At 51.3% G+C, this 12796-nt stretch overlaps 4 pseudogenes; 3 read left to right on the forward strand and 1 right to left on the reverse strand.

Moving 5' to 3' along the window:
• The first annotated feature begins 290 nt into the window (after positions 1 to 290).
• Positions 291 to 2242, forward strand: LOC126956071 (NADH-ubiquinone oxidoreductase chain 5-like; annotated as a pseudogene).
• A 762-nt stretch (positions 2243 to 3004) lies between these two features.
• On the forward strand, positions 3005 to 4301 carry LOC126956072 (double homeobox protein 4C-like; annotated as a pseudogene).
• A 2505-nt stretch (positions 4302 to 6806) lies between these two features.
• LOC126957025 (NADH-ubiquinone oxidoreductase chain 5-like) lies at positions 6807 to 8460 on the forward strand (annotated as a pseudogene).
• A 1686-nt stretch (positions 8461 to 10146) lies between these two features.
• On the reverse strand, positions 10147 to 11441 carry LOC126957484 (double homeobox protein 4C-like; annotated as a pseudogene).
• Positions 11442 to 12796: the final 1355 nt, after the last annotated feature.

Raw genomic sequence — 12796 nt, forward strand, 5'->3', positions numbered from 1 at the left:
AAAATACGTTCGTATTTATACACCTCGCTCCAATCATTCTTCTATCCCTCAACCCCAATATCATTCTAGGGTTTGCTCCCTGTAAATATAGTTTAATCAAAACATTAGATTGTGAACCTAACTATAGAAGCTTATCACTTCTTATTTACCGAGAAAACCTGCAAGGACTGCTAATCCATGCCTCCGTACTTAAAATTACGGCTTTCTCAACTTTTAAAGGATAACTAACAGCTATCCATTGGCCTTAGGAGCCAAAAACATTGGTGCAACTCCAAATAAAAGTAACAATCATGTGTACCCCTGTTATAACAACAACCCTCGCCTCCCTAACTCTTCCAATTTTTGCCACCCTCATCAACCCTGACAAAAAACGCTCATATCCAAATTATGTAAAAACAACTGTAACATATGCTTTTATTACTAGCCTTCTTCCAACAACTTTCTACATTTTCTTCAACCAAGAAACAACCATGTGAAGTTGACATGGAATAACAGCCCAGACATTAGATCTAACACTAAGCTTTAAACTAGATTACTTTTCCATAATATTTATTCCAATCGCACTGTTCATCACCTGATCCATTATAGAATCCTCGCTATGGTGCATAAGCTCAGATCCAAACATTAACCAACTCTTCAAATATCTCCTTATCTTCCTCGCTGCCATACTAATTCTAGTTACTGCTAACAACCTTTTCCAACTCTTCATCGGTTGGGAAGGCGTAGGAATTATATCCTTCCTCCTAATTAGCTGATGACACGCTCGAGCGGACGCCAACACAGCAGCCATCCAAGCAGTCCTATACAACCGTATTGGCGACATTGGTCTTATCCTAGCTATGACACGATTCCTCCTGCATTACAACTCATGAGGCTTGCAACAAATATTAGCCCTAAACTCCAACTCAAACCTCCTGCCACTAATAGGCCTTCTCCTAGCAGCAACAGGAAAATCAGCCCAATTTGGCCTTCACCCCTGACTGCCCTCTGCCATAGAAGGCCCAACTCCAGTCTCAGCTCTACTTCACTCCAGCACCATAGTTGTTGCCGGAGTATTCCTACTCATCCGTTTCCACCCTGTAATAGAAAACTATACACTAATCCAAAACCGCACATTATGCCTGGGAGCCATTACTACTCTATTCACAGCCATCTGTGCCCTCACACAAAACGATATTTAAAAAATCGTGGCCTTCTCTACCTCAAGTCAACTAGGCCTAATAATAGTCACCATTGGTGTTAACCAACCATACCTAGCATTCCTACACATCTGCACCCATGCCTTCTTCAAAGCTATACTTTTTATGTGCTCCGGATCCATTATTCATAACCTAAACAACGAACAAGACATTCGAAAAATAGGAGGTCTGTTTAAAACACTGCCCCTCACCTCAACTTCCCTAGTTATTGGCAACCTAGCACTCACAGGAATACCTTTCCTCACAGGCTTCTACTCCAAAGATCTCATTATCGAAGCCACAAATACGTCGTATACCAACGCCTGAGCCCTATTTATTACTCTCATCGCCACCTCCCTAACAAGCGCCTACAGTACTCGAACCATTCTCCTTACCCTAACAGGACAACCCCGCTTCCCAGCCCTAATAAACATCAACGAAAACAACCCCGCCCTACTAAACCCAATTAAATAGGCAGTATAATCACGGGGTTCCTTATCACCAGTAATATCCCCCCTACCTCACTCCCCCAGCCAACAACACCCTTCTATCTCAAACTCTCAGCCCTAGACGCAACTGCTCTCGGTTTCCTAACAGCCCTAGACCTCGCCCTTATAACCAACAAACTAAAAGTGAAAAACCCATCACAAATACTCAAATTCTCCAACATACTAGGATACTTCCCCACCACAGTTCACCGTATGATCCCCTAGCAAAACCTACTTATAAGTCAAAACTTAGCCCTCCTCTTATTGGACTCAACATGGCTAGAAAAATCTATACCCGAAATAATCTCACAAACACATATTACCGCTTCCACAACTGTAACCACCCAGAGAGGCATAATCAAACTCTACTTCCTCTCTTTCCTCATCCCCCCTATCCTGACCCTACTTCTAATAATATAACCTATTACCCCGAGTAATCTCAATCACAATGTATACACCAACAAACAATGTTCAACCAGCAACCACCGCTAACCAACGCCCGTAATCATACAAGGCACCCGCACCAATACAGTCACCTCGAATTAACCCCGACCCCTCCCCCTCAAAAATCACCCAGTTACCCATATTATTGAAATTAACCACCACCACTTCTTCATCCCAACTTAAAACCCATAAAACCAGCCCTACCTCCATCATTAATCCTACCATAGGACCCCCTAGAACCTCAAGCCCTGAGCCCCGTGTCTGAGGATACTCTTCAATGGCCATTGCTGTAGTATAACCAAAGACAACTATTATACCCCCCAGATAAACTAAAAATATCATTAAACCCATATAAGCCCCCCCATAATTGAAAATAATCACACAACCAATCACACCACTAACAATTAACGCTAAACCCCCATAAATAGGAGAGGGCTTAGGAGAAAAACCTACAAACCCCATAACCAATAATACACTTAATGTCAATAAAACAGATGTCATTGCTTCCATATGGACTCCAACCATAACCAATGATACGAAAAACCATCGTTGTACCTCAACTACAAAAGCACCAATGATTCCACTACGCAAATCCAACCCAATCCTAAAGTCATCAACCACTCCCCCCACCCCACTCCCCACTTCCGGGGCTTCTCCGGCCCCGCCCATACCCAGGCCACAGTGACCTGGGCCCTGTGGGTCCCGGCTTCCGAGGGCGGGCTTGCCCTGGGCTCCTCCGGCATTCCTGAAGGGGTGGAGCCTGTGGGCCTTTATAAGGGCCGCTGGCCGGCTGGGCCGGCCTCCTGGCCGGACCTGCTCGCCGTGCACAGGCCGACTGAGGGGCACTGGAGCCCGCCGGCCTCTCTCTGCCCGTGTCTGTCCGCGAAATTCCGGCCAGGTCTCCCCGCGATGGCTCTCCCGACACCCGGCGACGGCGCCCTCCCGGCGGGAGCCCGAGGACGAGGACGGCGAAGGAGACTCGTTTGGACCCCGAGCCAGAGGGAGGCCCTGCGAGCCTGCTTTGAGCGGAACCCGTACCCGGGCATCGCCACCAGGGAAGAGCTGGCCCAGGCCATCGGCATTCCGGAGCCCAGGGTCCAGATTTGGTTTCAGAACGAGAGATCGCGCCAGCTGAGGCAGCACCGGCGGGAATCTCGGCCCTGGCCCGGGAAACGCGGCCCGCAAGAAGGCAGGCGAAAGCGGACCGCCGTCACCCGGTCCCAGACCGCCCTGCTCCTGCGAGCCTTCCAGCAGGATCGCTTTCCAGGCATCGCCACCCGGGAAGAACTGGCCAGAGAGACGGGCCTCCCGGAGTCCCGGATTCAGATTTGGTTTCAGAACCGGAGGGCCAGGCACCCAGGCCAGGGTGGCGGGGCACCGGCGCACGCAGGCGGCCCGGGCGACGCGGCCCCCGGCGGGTGTCCCCCCCCCCGCTCCCTCGCCGGTCGCCTTCACCCACACCGGGGCGTGGGCCACGGGGCTTCCCGCCCCCCACGTGCCCTGCGCGCCCTGGACTCTCCCACCGGGGGCTTTCGTGGGCCAGGGAGCAGGGGCCGTCGCCCCGCTGCAGCCCAGCCAGGCTGCGCAGGCAGCAGGGATCTCCCATCCTGCCCCGGCAGGCGGGGATTGGGATTTTTCCTACGCTGCCCTGGCGACTCCGGAAGGGGCGCTCTCCCAGCCTCAGACTCCCCGGGGGTGGCCTCCGCGCCCGAGCCAATGGCGGGGGGATGGGGACCCGCAGCACCACAGCCTGCCGGGCCCTTGCTCGGTGGGACAGCCTGGGCCCGCTGGAGCTGAGCCGCAGGGCCAGGGTGTGCTGGCGCCGCCCACGTCCCAGGGGAGTCCGTGGTGGGGCTGGGGCCAGGGGCCCCAGGTCGCCGGGGCGGCGTGGGAGCCCCAAGTCGGGGCAGCTCCACCTCCGGGGCCCGCGCCCCCGGAGGCCTCCGCGGGGCAGGAGCAGATGCAAGCCATCCGGGCGCCCTCCCCGCCGCTCCAGGAGCCTGGGCGCTCGTCTGCACTCCCCTGCAGCCTGCTGGATGAGCTCCTGGAGACCCCCGAGTTTCTGCAGCAGGGGCAACCTTTGCTAGAAACGGAGGCCCCGACGGAGCTGCAGGACGTGGGAGAGCCCGCTTTGCTGGAACCGCTACTCCTCAGCGACGAGGAGTACCGGGCTCTGCTGGAGGAGCTTTAGGACGCGGGGTTGGGGACGGGATCGGGGGCGGGGCGGTGGCCTCCCTTTCGCGGTGAGCACCTGGCTCGGTGTGGAGAGGCCTGTTTTCCCTCCGGGCTGACCAGCCTGGCATTCCTGCCTTCCCGGTCTGGGCGCGGCGGCGGCGGCCGGAGACTCCACACCGAGGAGAACTGAGCATCCATCCCGGGGATTCCAGAGCCGGCCCAGGTTCCAGGAGGGGGACCGTCTACTGCGCATGCGCGGCCGTGCGGGCAGCGGCCAAGGCTCTGGGAGCAGCCCCGGCAGAGCTCTCACGCTTTTCCACCACCCGACCCCCGCTTGATCCCCCACCCCGCTCCCCAACACAGCGCGCGCGCGCGCGCCCCCCCGCGCGCACACACACACACACCCCCCAAGACACCCACACAACCACACACCCACACACCCAAACACACACCCCCCCCCCACCCCCCCCACCCCCACCCCCACCACGACCCAAAGCACCACCACCGTGTTCTGCACTGGGCTGCCCTTGCCATAAAACTAGGAATAGCCCCCTTCCACTTTGGAGTCCCAGAAGTTACCCAAGGAACATCCCTAACTTCTGGCCTACTCCTCCTTACATGGCAAATACTAGCCCCCATCTCAATCATATACCCAATTCACCCATCAATCAACACCCATATCCTCCTAACTCTCTCTACCCTATCTATCACAGTAGGCAGTTGAGGAGGTCTCAACCAGACACAATTACGCAAAATCCTAGGATATTCTTCAATCACTCACATAGGCTGAATAATAAGAACACTAGTATATCACCCAACTATCACAATTCTTTACTTCACCATAGACATCATCCTAACAACTACCATATTCCTGACCCTCAACCTAAACTCAAACACCACCAGCCTCATACTATCCCACACCTGAAACAAATCAACCTGTCTAGCACCACTAAGAGCATCCACCCTCCTATCCCTAGGGGGCTTACCCCCTCTAACCGGCTTCCTACCTACATGAATTACCGTTCAAGAACTCACAATAAACAATCACTTTCTCATCCCCTCTATCATAATTATCAGAACTCTGCTTAACCTGTATTTCTCTATACGCCTAATCTATACCATCTCCCTAACACTATTTCCTACATCCAACAACACAAAAATAATATGGCAATTCGAAAACACAAAACCTACCCTCCTTATTCCCCCACTCGTCATTGCCTCTACCCTTTTACTACCAACCTCCGCCCTAATTTTGGCTATCCACTAGAAATTTAGGTTAAACAAGACCAAGAGCCTTCAAAGCCCTTAGTAAGTAAAAATACTTAATTTCTGAAGTACATAAGGACTGCAAACACCTACTCTGCATCAATTGAACGCAAATCAATTACTTTAATTAAGCTAAGCCCTCACTAGATCAACGGGACTCGAACCCACAAAAATTTAGTGAACAGCTAAATACCCTAATCAACTGGCTTTGATCCACTTCTCCCGCCGCAGGGAAAAAAGGCGGGAGAAGCCCCGGCAGAAACTTTTAAAGCTGCTCCTTTGAACTGGCAATTCAATGTGAAAATCACCTCCGGGCTGGTAAAAGGAGGGACTAGACCCCTGTCTTTAGGTTTACAGCCTAATGCTTACTCAGCCACTTTACCCTTCCCTTCTCTCTATCTCTACCTATGCTCATCAACCGTTGACTCTTTTCAACAAACCATAAGGACATTGGGACTCTATACCTACTATTTGGTGCATGAGCTGGAATCATAGGTACAGCTCTAAGCCTTCTTCTTCGAGCTGAACTAGGTCAACCCGGCAATCTACTAGGTAACGACCATATTTACAACGTTATTGTAACGGCCCATGCATTCATCATAATTTTATCCTTATCATTGCCCATGGACTCACCTCCTCCATCTATTTCTGCCTAGCTAACTCAGACTATGAACGTACCCACAGCCGTATCCTACTACTGTCCCGAGGACTTCAAACCCTACTCCCATTAATAACCTTTGGATGGTTCACAGCAAACCTTACTAATCTTGCCCTACCCCCCACTATCAACCTACTAGGTGAGCTCTTTGTAATCGCAGCCTCATTTTCCTGATCCCATATGACTATTGTACTAACAGGACTCAACATACTAATTACAGCCCTCTACTCTCTCCACATGTTCATCACAATGCAGCGAGGAACACTTACACATCACATAATCAACATAAAACCCCCCTTCACACGAGAAAATACGTTCGTATTTATACACCTCGCTCCAATCATTCTTCTATCCCTCAACCCCAATATCATTCTAGGGTTTGCTCCCTGTAAATATAGTTTAATCAAAACATTAGATTGTGAACCTAACTATAGAAGCTTATCACTTCTTATTTACCGAGAAAACCTGCAAGGACTGCTAATCCATGCCTCCGTACTTAAAATTACGGCTTTCTCAACTTTTAAAGGATAACTAACAGCTATCCATTGGCCTTAGGAGCCAAAAACATTGGTGCAACTCCAAATAAAAGTAACAATCATGTGTACCCCTGTTATAACAACAACCCTCGCCTCCCTAACTCTTCCAATTTTTGCCACCCTCATCAACCCTGACAAAAAAACGCTCATATCCAAATTATGTAAAAACAACTGTAACATATGCTTTTATTACTAGCCTTCTTCCAACAACTTTCTACATTTTCTTCAACCAAGAAACAACCATGTGAAGTTGACATTGAATAACAGCCCAGACATTAGATCTAACACTAAGCTTTAAACTAGATTACTTTTCCATAATATTTATTCCAATCGCACTGTTCATCACCTGATCCATTATAGAATCCTCGCTATGGTGCATAAGCTCAGATCCAAACATTAACCAGCTCTTCAAATATCTCCTTATCTTCCTCGCTGCCATACTAATTCTAGTTACTGCTAACAACCTTTTCCAACTCTTCATCGGTTGGGAAGGCGTAGGAATTATATCCTTCCTCCTAATTAGCTGATGACACGCTCGAGCGGACGCCAACACAGCAGCCATCCAAGCAGGCCTATACAACCGTATTGGCGACATTGGTCTTATCCTAGCTATGACACGATTCCTCCTGCATTACAACTCATGAGGCTTTCAACAAATATTAGCCCTAAACTCCAACTCAAACCTCCTGCCACTAATAGGCCTTCTCCTAGCAGCAACAGGAAAATCAGCCCAATTTGGCCTTCACCCCTGACTGCCCTCTGCCATAGAAGGCCCAACTCCAGTCTCAGCTCTACTTCACTCCAGCACCATAGTTGTTGCCGGAGTATTCCTACTCATCCGTTTCCACCCTTTAATAGAAAACTATACACTAATCCAAAACCTCACATTATGCCTGGGAGCCATTACTACTCTATTCACAGCCATCTGTGCCCTCACACAAAACGATATTTAAAACATCGTGGCCTTCTCTACCTCAAGTCAACTAGGCCTAATAATAGTCACCATTGGTTTTAACCAACCATACCTAGCATTCCTACACATCTGCACCCATACCTTCTTCAAAGCTATACTTTTTATGTGCTCCGGATCCATTATTCATAACCTAAACAACGAACAAGACATTCGAAAAATAGGTCTGTTCTCTCTATCTCTACCTATGCTCATCAATCGTTGACTCTTTTCAACAAACCATAAGGACAATGGGACTCTATACCTACTATTTGGTGCATGAGCTGGAATCACAGGTACAGCTCTAAGCCTTGGTATTCGAGCTGAACTAGGTCAACCCGGCAATCTACTAGGTAACGACCATATTTACAACGTTATTGTAACGGCCCATGCATTCATCATAATTTTCTTCATAGTCATACCCATCATAATCGGAGGCTTCGGGAATTGACTAGTACCCCTAATAATTGGCGCTCCTGACATAGCATTTCCTCGTCTAAATAATATAAGCTTCTGACTCCTTCCCCCTTCTTTCCTACTACTAATAGCATCAGCCATAGTAGAGGCCGGCGCTGGAACAGGTTCAACGGTATACCCTCCTTTAGCAGGAAACTTCTCTCACCCAGGGGCCTCTGTAGACCTAACCGTCTTCTCCCTCCACCTAGCAGGCATGTTCTCTATCTTAGGGGCCATCAACTTCATCACCACCATCATCAACATAAAACCCCCTGCAATAGCCCAATGTCAAACCCCCCTATTTGTCTGATCAGTCTTAATCACAGCAATCCTTCTACTCCTCTCTCTGCCAGTCTTAGCCACCGGCATCACCATGCTACTAACGGATCGCAACCTCAACACTACTTTCTTTGACCCTGCTGGGGGAGGAGACCCTATCCTATACCAGCACTTATTTTGATTCTTTGGTCACCCCGAAGTCTATATCCTTATTCTCCCTGGATTTGGAATAATTTCCCACATTGTAACTCACCACTCTGGGAAAAAGGAACCGTTTGGGCACATGGGCATAGTTTGGGCCATAGTGTCAACTGGATTTTTAGGTTGCATTGTATGAGCTCATCATATATTTACAGTTGGCATAGATGTAGATACACGGGCCTATTTCACTTCCGCCACTATAATCATCGCAATCCCCACCGGTGTTAAAGTCTTTAGCTGGCTTGCCACACTTCATGGAGGCAACATTAAATGATCCCCTGCAATACTTTGAGCCCTGGGCTTTGTTTTTCTATTTACCGTAGGGGGTTTAACCGGCATTATCTTAGCAAACTCATCCCTAGATATTGTACTACACGACACATACTACGTCGTCGCCCACTTTCACTACTTTTTTTAATCAATAGGAGCTGTCTTCGCCATTATAGGGGGCTTTATTCACTGATTCCCTTTATTTTCAGGCTACACATTAGACCAAACTTGTGCCAAAGCCCATTTTATCATTATATTTGTAGGCGTAAATTTAACCTTTTTTCCACAACACTTCCTCGGCCTGTCCGGGATACCCCGACGCTACTCTGACTCTCCCGACGCCTACACTACCTGAAATATCCTGTCATCTATAGGCTCCTTTATCTCACTAGTAGCAGTAATCTTAACAATCTACATGATCTGAGAAGCCTTTGCCTCAAAACGTAAAGTACTACTAATCGAACAACCCTTCACTAGCCTAGAGTGATTAAATGGCTGTCCTCCACCCCACCACACATTTGAAGAACCAACCTATATTAAACTAAACGAAAAAGGAGACAGTCGAACCCCCTAAAACTGGTTTCAAGCCAATCCTATAGCCCCTATAACTTTTTCAACAAGGTATTAGAAAAACTACTTCGTAGCTTTGTCAAAGCTAAATTATAGGTTAAGCCCTATGTATCTTATATGGCTCACCCAGTTCAACTAGGTCTACAAGATGCCACATCCCCTGTTATAGAAGAACCAATCACTTTTCATGACCATGCTTTTACAGCTTTATCTTTAATCAGCTTCCTAGTCTTATACGCCCTGTCCTCAATACTCACAACAAAACTAACCAATACCAGTATCACAGATTCCCAAGAAATAGAAACTATCTGAGCCATCTTACCAGCAATTATCTTAGTCCTGACTGCCCTTCCATCCCTGCGCATCCTATATTTAACAGACGAAGTCAATAACCCCTCCTTTACTATTCAATCAATCGGACACCAATGATACTGAACCTACGAGTACACGGACTATGGAGGCCTAATCTTTAACTCTTACATATTACCCCCACTATTCTTAAACCCAGGAGATCTTCGACTTCTAGAAGTTGACAATCGGGTAGTCCTCCCAATTGAAGCACCCGTCCGTATAATAATCACATCTCAAGAGAACAGGCCTCTCCACACCGAACCAGGTGCTCACCGCGAAAGGGAGGCCACCGCCCCGCCCCCGATCCCGTCCCCAACCCCGCGTCCTAAAGCTCCTCCAGCAGAGCCCGGTACTCCTCGTCGCTGAGGAGTAGCGGTTCCAGCAAAGCGGGCTCTCCCACGTCCTGCAGCTCCGTCGGGGCCTCCGTTTCTAGCAAAGGTTGCCCCTGCTGCAGAAACTCGGGGGTCTCCAGGAGCTCATCCAGCAGGCTGCAGGGGAGTGCAGACGAGCGCCCAGGCTCCTGGAGCGGCGGGGAGGGCGCCCGGATGGCTTGCATCTGCTCCTGCCCCGCGGAGGCCTCCGGGGGCGCGGGCCCCGGAGGTGGAGCTGCCCCGACTTGGGGCTCCCACGCCGCCCCGGCGACCTGGGGCCCCTGGCCCCAGCCCCACCACGGACTCCCCTGGGACGTGGGCGGCGCCAGCACACCCTGGCCCTGCGGCTCAGCTCCAGCGGGCCCAGGCTGTCCCACCGAGCAAGGGCCCGGCAGGCTGTGGTGCTGCGGGTCCCGATCCCCCCGCCATTGGCTCGGGCGCGGAGGCCACCCCCGGGGAGTCTGAGGCTGGGAGAGCGCCCCTTCCGGAGTCGCCAGGGCAGCGTAGGAAAAATCCCAATCCCCGCCTGCCGGGGCAGGATGGGAGATCCCTGCTGCCTGCGCAGCCTGGCTGGGCTGCAGCGGGGCGACGGCCCCTGCTCCCTGGCCCACGAAAGCCCCCGGTGGGAGAGTCCAGGGCGCGCAGGGCACGTGGGGGGCGGGAAGCCCCGTGGCCCACGCCCCGGTGTGGGTGAAGGCGACCGGCGAGGGAGCGGGGGGACACCCGCCGGGGGCCGCGTCGCCCGGGCCGCCTGCGTGCGCCGGTGCCCCGCCACCCTGGCCTGGGTGCCTGGCCCTCCGGTTCTGAAACCAAATCTGAATCCGGGACTCCGGGAGGCCCGTCTCTCTGGCCAGTTCTTCCCGGGTGGCGATGCCTGGAAAGCGATCCTGCTGGAAGGCTCGCAGGAGCAGGGCGGTCTGGGACCGGGTGACGGCGGTCCGCTTTCGCCTGCCTTCTTGCGGGCCGCGTTTCCCGGGCCAGGGCCGAGATTCCCGCCGGTGCTGCCTCAGCTGGCGCGATCTCTCGTTCTGAAACCAAATCTGGACCCTGGGCTCCGGAATGCCGATGGCCTGGGCCAGCTCTTCCCTGGTGGCGATGCCCGGGTACGGGTTCCGCTCAAAGCAGGCTCGCAGGGCCTCCCTCTGGCTCGGGGTCCAAACGAGTCTCCTTCGCCGTCCTCGTCCTCGGGCTCTCCCGCCGGGAGGGCGCCGTCGCCGGGTGTCGGGAGAGCCATCGCGGGGAGACCTGGCCGGAATTTCGCGGACAGACACGGGCAGAGAGAGGCCGGCGGGCTCCAGTGCCCCTCAGTCGGCCTGTGCACGGCGAGCAGGTCCGGCCAGGAGGCCGGCCCAGCCGGCCAGCGGCCCTTATAAAGGCCCACAGGCTCCACCCCTTCAGGAATGCCGGAGGAGCCCAGGGCAAGCCCGCCCTCGGAAGCCGGGACCCACAGGGCCCAGGTCACTGTGGCCTGGGTATGGGCGGGGCCGGAGAAGCCCCGGAGGGGGGAGGGGTGGGCGGACGGTGAGGGGGGGGGGGGGGGGAGGGGGGAGGGGGGCGGGTTTCGGGGGCTGGCTCTCTCCGCCTCTCCAGGAATTGCGGGCCTGGAAGCTGCTCTTGGGCCTCGCATGCGTCTTCAGCAGGGAGAAGGATGGAGTGGAGTGTGGGACTGAACCTCCATGAGAGTCTTGAGCTTTCCGGGCCCTCTCTCCGGGAAGGAGGCCGTGCCCGTGGGTGTCGCGGTTGTCGTGATAGTCTCACACACGCAGGTGTGTGGATCGCGTTCACTTCCACGCAGAACACCAGAGCGAAACCCAGGAGCAAAGCCGCATCCCGGGCCTCATGGCCTGAGGATGGATTCCTGCATCCTGCAACATGGGGGGAGTCTCCACTGTGGCTGCTCTGGAAACTGGCAAGGAGAGCGACAACACGGTGCTGGCCTTCCTCGCTTCCCTGGAAGTTTCTGGGTCCCTGCAGAGCTCGGGAATCAGTCAACATTGTCAAGTTTATTTGTTTCCAGTTCCTGGACGTTTTCTTAATTTCCTTTCAAATATATTAGGCATTCTGTGAATTCCTGTAACTTTTTGGTGATTTTAATTGTCTGCATTAAATGTTTAAAGTAAATTATTTTTCTGAAAAGCAGAAATATCCATAGTTGCATATATGATTGAAATATTTTACACAGATTTTCTATGGCATCTATCACCACCTCATGCAAAATTCCAAGTTTTTTCATTTGAAACACCCTTCCCATCAATAGACCATGTTGTAATAATTTGTTGTACATGATTACTTTTATACCATTAGAAAATTAATTATATATTATGTACGTATTATTGAAATACTGCAATGCAATAAATAGTATATGGTCAGAAGTATTGTTTTCTCTAACATAAACCTAATATGAGTAAAATTATTTACCTGAATTCAGATCTTTTGGCTTCAATTGCCATTCTGTCTCATTAGCACTTCCCCAATCCATAAAAGATATCAGTTGTATTTTTTAATTTATTATTTATTGAAATGGGTTATTTTACGTTATAATGTTTTTATGGCAATTTAGGACATTTTCAATAAATATAGTGATCTTGAGGCCCTGGCCTCTTG

The sequence above is a fragment of the Macaca thibetana genome, chromosome 6, assembly GCF_024542745.1.
Source record: "Macaca thibetana thibetana isolate TM-01 chromosome 6, ASM2454274v1, whole genome shotgun sequence".
Lineage (NCBI taxonomy): Eukaryota > Metazoa > Chordata > Mammalia > Primates > Cercopithecidae > Macaca > Macaca thibetana.